The sequence below is a fragment of the Salvelinus sp. IW2-2015 genome, linkage group LG9, assembly GCF_002910315.2.
Source record: "Salvelinus sp. IW2-2015 linkage group LG9, ASM291031v2, whole genome shotgun sequence".
Taxonomy (NCBI): domain Eukaryota; kingdom Metazoa; phylum Chordata; class Actinopteri; order Salmoniformes; family Salmonidae; genus Salvelinus; species Salvelinus sp. IW2-2015.
In genome coordinates, this window is record NC_036849.1 from 7,665,674 (window position 1) to 7,675,734 (window position 10,061).

The window sequence follows — 10,061 nt, forward strand, 5'->3', positions numbered from 1 at the left end:
TTGACATTTCTAAACCTGTTTTTGCATTGTCATTGTGTAGATTGACACTTTATAAAATATATACATTTTAGAATAAGGCTAACAATGTGGAAGAAGTCAAGGGGTTTGGATACTTTCTGAATGCAGTGTGTGTACAGTTGCTGGAAATTGGCCTCAACAGCAATGTTTTCTCAGCCTCATGGTAAAAGTAGCATGACATTAGCTTTACATTTTTCTTTTTGCACTTTGCTCAGACCATGCTGGTCGGGCAACTGCTGTAGGCCACTCGTTTGAAAGTGAACTGCAGCTGCCTCAATGTGAACTACAATCTTGACGTTATGGTTTAGAAATGTTTAATAATCCTTGTCCAAAGAGTTTTATTTTACCAGGTTAGTCAGATATCCTTTGCAAATTCAAAAGATACACTAACTGGACACATTAGCAAAGTTACAACCTGTGTTTTCAGCAACGCAGCCTCCAGCCAAGGTATTACACATACTTTCACCTTGCGCTCCCATTTCTAATGAGCCGTTTTACATTTCCATATGGGAACATGTGGTATTCAAAACATTCTCGTGCAACTGTGCTGAACTGCGTACAGTAAGTGTCTCTTTTGTATTTAAACAATGTTTTTTCTCAGATTTGAAAGTTCAAAACCGTATACCAATCGAGGTGTATTAACATTTAGACAGCGTGTTTGTGTGATGTCGGGGCATTTCCCTTACACAGCAGATGTGTAAGTGAATAGACACTAAAGCACTAGCGTTATCGTCTATGAATGGGCTAAATTTAGCCTAAATCAACCAAAAGCGATTTTAGCATGTAAGTCTTAATGGGGCAAACAATTTTTTTTTCTTTGTTTCTGATGCATCATGCATGCCAGCGAAGCCACAATACATAAATTGCACTATAATGGTGACAAACGGTGCCCACAGATTTGTCACTCATTCCAAGGGAGGCAGTGTCTGCGGGTTTTTCTTCCTCTTTGACATGATGGCGTTCCGCAAACGTTAAAGGTGCATGCTGCTACCAACTGTGCTGGAGTGTGGGCACTCACGGTTTTCTAAATCCTACGTACTTCTGGGGGGGAAAAAGAGCCCTACTAACTAGTAATATACCCCCCTCCCACAAATCTTTCCTAACTTCAATGACCCTACACTTCACTCTTTCCCTCCCCTCAACATACAACACATGCTCCACCGTTTCCTCAACCGTACACTGCAGACACAAACCATTCACATGCTTGCCACCAGGTGTAATTAGTTCAATGTCCTAAACGCAATCGACCAAACGCCACCTCTTCCTTCCTAATCTGGTCCACTGACCTTTCTTTGGAGGGCATATAAATGCCGGCCCTTGGGCTCAGTCTCATCTCTTCTGCCACACATCTATCAAAATGGCTCTGATCTTACATTTGGCCTCACCTCCACCCAGTGGAACATCAATTATCTCTTGTTTTTAAGCTCTTTTGGCTAACTGGACTACAATTTCATTCCCTAACACACCCGAATGTGCATCTCACTGCTACACCCAGCATCTAAATTCTCCATAACTCCAATAGTATATCACTCCTATTAGATTTACCAGATAAACTATTTAATATAGACATAGAATCTGAGCATACTATAACTCTTAACAGGTTGTACGTGCTCCACCCACTGGAGGGCAACTACAGTTCACCTGAGTATACTGACGGTGTTCTACATACAGTACCAGTCAAAAGTTTGAACAAACCAACTCACACCAAGGGTTTTTCTTTATTTTTTTCTATTTTTTTCTACATTGTAGAATAATAGTGAAGACAAACTATGAAATAGTAACCAAAAAAAGTGTTTAAAAAATCCAAACATATTTGAGTTTCTTCAAAGTAGCCACCCTTTCCCTTGACAGCTTTGCACACTTTTGGCATTCTCTCAACCAGCTGCATGAGGTAGTCACCTGGAATGCATTTCAATTAACAGGTGTGCCTTGTTAAAAGTTAATTTGTGGAATTTATTTCCTTCTTAATGCGTTAGAGCCAATCAGTTGTGTTGTGACAAGGTAGGGGTGGTATAGAGAAGATAGCTCTATTTGGTAAAAGACCAAGTCCATATTATGGCAAAAACAGCTCAAATAAGCAAAGAGAAATGACAGTCCATCATTACTTTTAGAGATGAAAGTCGATCTGGAATATTTCAAAAACTTTGAAAGTTTCTTCAAGTGCAGTCGCAAAAACCATCAAGCGCTATGATGGAACTGGCTCTCATGAGGACCGCCACAGGAAAGGAAGACCCAGAGTTACCTCTGCTGCAGAGGATAAGTTCATTAGAGTTTACCGGCCTCAGAAATTGCAGCCCAGATAAATGCTTCACATATCAAGTAACAGACACATCTCAACATCAACTGTTCAGAGGAGACTGCGTAAATCAGGCCTTCATGGTCGAATTGCTGCTAAGAAACCACTACTAAAGGAAACCAATAAAAATAAGAGACTGGTGGTCTAATGAGTCCAAATTTGAGCTTTTTGGTTCAACCGCCGTGTCTTTGTGAGACGCAGAGTAGGTGAATGGATGATCTCCACGTGTGGTTTCCACCTTGAAGCATGGATGGTGTGGGGGTGCTTTGCTGGTGACATTGTCTGTCATTTATTGAGAATTCAAGGCACACTTAATAACCAGCATGGCTACCACAGCATTCTGCAGCGATACGCCATCCCATCAGGTTTGCTCTTAGTGGGACTATCATTTGTTTTTCAACAGGACAATGACCCAAAACACCTCCAGGTTGTGTAAGGGCTATTTGACCAAAAAGGAGAGTGATGAAGTGCTGCATCAGATGACCTGGCCTCCACAATCACCTGACCTCAACGCAATTGAGATGGTTTGGGATGTGTTGGACCGCAAAGCGGAGGAAAAGCAGCCCACATGTGCTCAGCATATGTGAGAAGTCCAAGACTGTTGGAAAAGCATTCCAGGTGAAGTTGGTCGGAAGAATGCCAAGAGTGCAAAGCTGTCATCAAGGCAAAGGGTGGCTACTTTGAAGAATCTCAAATCTCAAATATAATATTTGTTTAAAACTTTTTTGGTTACTACATGATTCCATATGTGTTATTTCATAGTTTTGATGTCTTCACTATTATTTTACGATGTAGAAATTTGAAAAAATAAAGAAAAACCCTTGAATGAGTAGGTTTGTCCAAACTTTTGACTGGTACTGTATATATAAGGTTGAAGTCAGAAGTTTACATACACTTAGGTTGGAGTCATTAAAACTTGTTTTTCAACCACCACAAATTTCTTGTTAACAAACTTTAGTTTTGGCAAGTCGGTTAGGATATCTACTTTGTGCATGACACAAGTAATTGTTCCAACAATTGTTTACAGACAGATTATTTCACTTATAATTCACTATATCACAACTAAAGTGGGTCAGAAGTTTACATACACTAAGTTGACTGTGCCTTTAAACAGCTTGGATAATTCCAGAAAATTTTGTCATGGCTTTTGAAGTTTCTGATAGGCTAATTAACGTCATTTGAGTCAGTTGGAGGTGTACCTGTGGATGTATTTCAAGGCCTACCTTCAAACCCAGTGCCTCTTTGCTTGACATCATGGGAAAATCAAAAGAAATCAGCCAAGACCTCAGAAAAAAAATGGTAGAACTCCACAAGTCTGGTTCATCATTGGGAGCAATTTCCAAACGCCTGAAGGTACCACGTTCATCTGTACAAACAATAGTACGCAAGTATAAACACCGTGGACCCACGCAGCTGTCATACCGCTCAGGAAGGAGACGCGTTCTGTCTCCTAGAGATGAACGTACTTTGGTGCGAAAAGTGCTAATCAATCCCAGAATAACAGCAAAGGACGTTGTGAAGATGCTGGAGGAAACAAGTACAAAAGTATCTATATCCACAGTAAAACGAGTCCTATATCAACATAACCTGAAAGGCCGCTCAGCAAGGAAGAAGCCACTGCTTCAAAACTGCCATAAAAAAGCCAGACAATGGTTTGCAACTGCACATGGGGACAAAGATAATACTTTTTGGATAATGTCCTCTGGTCTAATGAAACAAAAATAGAACTGTTTTCCCATAATGACCATTGTTATGTTTGGAGGAAAAAGGGGGAGGCTTGCAAGCCGAAGAACACCATCCCAACCGTGAAGCACGGGGGTGGCAGCATCATGTTGTGGGGATGCTTTGCTGCAGGAGGGACTGGTGCATTTCACAAAATAGATGGCATCATGAGGCAGGAAAATTATGTGGATATATTGAAGCAACATCTCAAGACATCAGTCAGGAAGTTAAAGCTTGGTTGCAAATGGGTCTTCCAAATGGACAATGACGCCAAGCATACTTCCCAAGTTGTGGCAAAATGGCTTAAGGACAACAAAGTCAAGGTATTGGAGTGGCCATCACAAAGCCCTGACCTCAATCCCATAGAACATTTGTGAGAAGAACTGAAAAAGTGTGCGCGAGCAAGGAGGCCTACAAACCTGACTCACTTACATCAGCTCTGTCAGGAGGAATGGGACAAAATTCACCCAACTTATTGTGGGAAGCTTGTGGAAGGCTACCTGAAACTTTTGACCCAAGTTAAACAATTTAAAGGCAATGCTACCAAATACTAATTGAGTGTATGCAAACTTCTGACCCACTGGGAATGTGATGAAAGAAATAATAGCTGAAATAAATCATTCTCTCTACTATTATTCTGACATTTCACATTCTTAAAATAAAGTGGTGATCCTAACTGACCTAAAACAGGGAATATTTACTAGGATTAAATGTCAGAAATCGTGAAAACTGAGTTTACATGTATTTGGCTAAAGGGTATGTAAACTTACGACTTCAACTGTATACTGAACAAAAATATAAACGCAACATGTAAAGTGTTGGTCCCAGAAATGTTCTATACGCACAAAAAGCTTATTTCTCTCAAAATTATTATTTTTTTGTTTACATCCATGTTAGTGAGCATTTCTTATTACCAAGATAATCCATCCACTTGACAGTTGTGGCATATCAAGAAGCTGATTAAACAGTCTGATCATTACACAGGTGCACCTTGTGCCAGGGACAATAAAAGGCCACTCTAAAATGTGGGGTTTTGTCACACAACACAATGCCACAGATGTCTCAAGTTTTGAGGGTGCGTGCAGTTGGTATGCTGACTGCAGGAATGTCCACCAGAGCTGTTGCCAGAGGATTTAATTAATGTTCATTTCTCTACCATAAGCGACCAACTTCGTTTTAGAGAATTTGGCAGTACATCCAACTGGCCTCACAACCGCAGACCACGTGTATGGCGTCGTGTGGGGGAGCAGTTTCCTGATGTCAACGTTGTGAACAGAGTGCCCCATGGTGGTGGTTGGGTTATGGTATGGACAGGCATAAGCTACGGACAACCAACACAGTTTTTTTATTGATGGAAATTTGAATGCAAAGAAATACTGTGACGGGATCCTGAGGACCATTGTGAGGCCAATTATTTTTAAGGTATCTGTGACCAGATGCATATCTGTATTCCCAGTCATGTGAAATCCATAGATTAGGGCCTAATTAATTTACTGTAATTCAGTAAAATCTTTGAAATTGTTGCATATTGCGTTTAAATTTTTGTTCAGAATATTTTTCACTGTGACCTACTGCTGACTATCAGGGAGTGAGCAGGCTGAGTGAGTTGTGGGGAGCGCTGCAGCAGGCAGCTGAGTTATGGAGACAGAGCAGCACCGGCTTACATCGTGACAACTTTGTTCCAGTTGTAGGTAGGTAGGCTATTCAGATTGGTTGTGGAGACACCTATTTCCAACCCTTTTTCCAAATCCCAAATTAATTTGTGCCACTTGTTTAGCCTTCATGGAGATGGCAAAAATATTTAATAAATAGCAAACTTCAGTTTGTTCTTGTAGACTTGTTGTAACGGCTGTCTTCGGGTGAAAGAGAGGAGGACCAAAATGCAGCGTGATGATAATCCATATTTTAATAGGCTACTTAAACAACGAACAAAAACAACAAACTGACAGAAAGAACCGAAGATGCTACAGTCCTGAACTAGTGAACACAGAACAGATGAACAGGAACAATCACCCACAAAACACACTACAAAAACAGGCTACCTAAATATGGTTCCCAATCAGAGACAATGACTAACACCTGCCTCTGATTGAGAACCATATCAGGCCAAACAAGAAACCCCACATAGAAACAGACAACATAGATCATACCCACCCAGCTCACGTCCTGACCAACTAAATAAAGACTAAACAAAGGAAAATAAGGTCAGAAACGTGACACTTGTGTTATTAGGCAATTATTAATATCCGTGTTTAGTTAATTAAATTGGACGTTATCAATTGCGGTCATGGTCACAGCTCTATCGCAAATGTATCATTTAGGCAAATTTCAGTTTCATTGTGGACTTTTCCCTGAAATTAGTTGTTGGCCTATCAGGAGCTTTAGGCTATAGCTCAGCAAACCATGACAAAGTTGAATTGCGATTATAAACCCAGATGTTTGTCAGTAGCCTATGGCTATTGAAATAATTAGTCAATCTCTCAAATTGGCCATTTATAATGGTTTGTAGTCTGGCACATAATAACTGCACAGTTGCCAGAAAATAGCCTAACGTTTGTTTTTTGAATTTCGTCAAAGTGTTTCTTGCGGATTTCGAGATCCTCTGTCATCAGTCAAATTACGTTGATATTCCTTCATAATTCACTTGATAACGTTATGGAAAAAGGGTTTATTGGATAAATGTGTCAACTCCTCTCTTGCTGCTGAAAAAAACATTTTGGCATACTTTATAGGCGGGATTTGAGAGGTCACTGGGCTATACATTTCAGCTATATCTGGTAACCCTGGGTGACACACATGGGCAACTAACAGCTTACTACACAACATACACTTAGTATTACTTTCTTAGCTACAGTATACATATCTCCCTGGCATATTACAGCATTTATGCAGCAGCATACAATAAATATTTTTGGACTCACAGTTGTTGTGCTCACTTGAACAAGTGACCAGCGGTCCTTCTTGTGGGTAAACTTTGTCATCAAACTTTGTCATCAAAGCCTGGCATTCTCTGGATGGAGTCATACCGGATTGACAGCATGGCCAATCTATTATACCTTTTCTAGCCCAAGGTGTTGCGTGTGAATGTTTTGAAGCCTGGAAAAGAGACCCTTTCAGACAGATGTTTTAAATGCTTAAACCCAGACTCCACTTATTCTGCTTCAGTCATTACCACGAACCCTCTCCATCTAATAGCAGGTAGGGGGAGCAAAATAGTGATCGCTTTGCCACTGATTCCTTCCAAACCACTTTTTGTTGAATTTACGCACTCATTGTTGAATTAGCGATTTCCAACTTGTAGTGTAATGTTTATGTCCAATGGCAGATGAGCCCCTGAGATGATTTATCTATCATTTCTCTTCATATGACAAGGATTGAAAAGGATTTTGCTGTAGATTGTCGACGTGATTCGTAATGATGACTTCTTGTCTAGCTAGCTAGCTTGCTAGCTAAGATTTTGAACATATGATGTTGACATGATCAGTCCAATCAAAGCTATGGTAGACACAACGTGATTTGACATTATTTTATCTGTGGCCAGAAGAGCCCCACTGTCATAATAATACCCATAAAACCTAGGGGTCAAACAGGGAAATGGTTCCATTGGTTTTTCCACCATTTATTTTTCCCATTGAAAATTTTATAAACAGATTTTAGACATAGAATTACAGCAGAAGTGCCAGTCCAAGAAGGCTCTCAAGGTCATAGAGTCTGCTGCGTTTCGTGTAGCTTACCTTGGCGTGATGGATTCGGATTCGAAAATGCTAATTAGCATTAAAATAGATATCATACAAAACTGCAAATCCCTGCAAGCTCCAGCACGTCATCTTTGCTGACATCTTTGCTAACAGGTATTGTGTCAATTTAAAACATGCACAAGACAGTTCACAGAATTGTCAATTTAAAGAAATGTTGCCAATTTATTCATTACTACATTTAGCTAACATTAGATAGTTAATCCAGAGATTCTTACCTTTGCCTCGATTCAGCAGTCTCGTCCAGATCAACATGGCATTTGTAGTTCTTTATGATAGCCACATTAGCAGCTAATTAGCGGTTCATTTTTTTTTTTTTTTGGGGGGGGGGGGGGGTGTAAATACAGGTGAATATATTGATAAAGATCACCTTGTCCGAGAGAGATTTACATGGATATCAAAACGTCATGCCATGGGAAGCCTACACAAAACACAGCATACTCTAGGACCTTGAGCCTTCTTTGATGGGCACTTCTGCTGTAAATATATGGCAGAACCCAAAGGGGCTTGAACTGCCTAGCTCTCCCTGTAGATTCTGTGGTGACGTAGTGTCCCCATGAGTGACAAAACACTGAGCCAATCATGGTGCAACTAGAGAACATTACCAACGCCTATGCTCTGTACTTTCGCTGGCTGCCCTTCCACCACAGAAAGCATTGAGCTAGGCTGACTCACTCACGAAAGAGACCATGTGTGTATGCAGCTTTATAAACTCAAGGATATATAGATATTTTTATAGATTGTTTACAAACTGATATGTGACACGAATTAATGCCAGAATAAAAAAAACTCTCTGATTTCTATTTAATTTACATTTTAAGCATAACACGTGGGACTCAAAACAGATGGGGCTCTACCCCACCTGCCCTGAATGACGGACCGCAACTGTAATCAACCATACCATGTTCATGTATGATAATATTGACTCAACTGTATAAATTTAGCTAGTCCTTGGTTGACAATCAAAAGGTTATACTTCAAAGTACTTCATAGGATCTCAGGATATGTCTTCTTTTGGACTCCTTGGATATTCAGAAGGTGTGTAACAGTAATTGCTTTCATGATACAACAAACACTTTTACACCAGATTTACTAGCTGGGTTCTTGTATTTGGTGCAAGGTGTGTGTACCTTTTTATTTTCAGTGAGGAATCAAATTTTACAAACTACAGCGGGATGACTTCCTGCTTACAGGCTTCAACAAAGCATAGGCCTAATTCTGTTTATCATTAATTGATTACTCAGACCCAGCAGAAGCCCCAACCCATACTGCATGAGGATGCTTTCCTGTATGTCGAGGAGACAGTAGATACACTCTGTGAGGAGGGCAAGATGAGCCGCAACTACTGCCTGAAATGTGGCTCTCACAGAACAGCTCCCCTGAGCAGGTTTGTTGCCTTGCATGGCCAACTATTGTACTTACTTGAGTTACAATGGCCTATCAATAATTAGTAGATGTGTAAGATGAGGGTCGGGTTATAAACCTCATATAGCAGCATTGTGTCAAAATGAATGTCTATTTTTTATGTTTCTATTCTGAGTTAATCTCTCACTCTTCCATACTGGAGCTCCAGTTCCTGTTCCAGCATGTCCTACCAGTGACTGGGAGACTAGTGGTGGACAATATTGCAGGAAAATCAGTTTCATGAATGCTTTGGCACAAAAGTATTTACTCTTCCAGTCATCTGTTTGTGCTTCAGGGGTACCTGTACAGCTCTGCAGCTCGGCTTGCTGGGGTAGAGATCAGTGCAGAGTTTTTCAGGCTTCAAAATATGGCTGTGGAGAAGTATGGCTTCAGTGACCGAATACAGATAAAGTGATCATTAGTACCCCCTGTATATTGCCTCGCAACTGTTACTTTACTGTTGCTCCTTAATTATTTGTTATTTTTCAACAACAACGTTTTAAAAATGTTATTTAAAAAATGTTTACTGCAGTTTATTTTAGTAAATACTTAATAACACTTTTTTTTCTTAAAACTGCATTGTTGGTTAAGCGCTTTTCAGTAAGCATTTCACTGTGAGGTCTACACCTGTTGTATTCTGTGCATTTGACAAATACAATTTGATTTGAGTTTGTCTCTTGAACTTATCTTTGTCTTATATTTTTGAAGAATATATAAGTGCCACAGCTTTCTCTCATTGTCTCACATTTCCCCAGGTCATCCATGCAGATAACATGACTCAGGATTCCCTGTTACAGAATTCAGATTTTCTCATCATGAACAATGTGTTTGAGTACTTTCTACAGCCCAATGATCAAATGAAGTAG

The 10,061-nt window shown here is 40.1% G+C and overlaps 1 pseudogene; it reads left to right on the forward strand.

Moving 5' to 3' along the window:
* The first annotated feature begins 2,845 nt into the window (after positions 1-2,845).
* LOC111968985 (uncharacterized) lies at positions 2,846-10,061 on the forward strand (annotated as a pseudogene).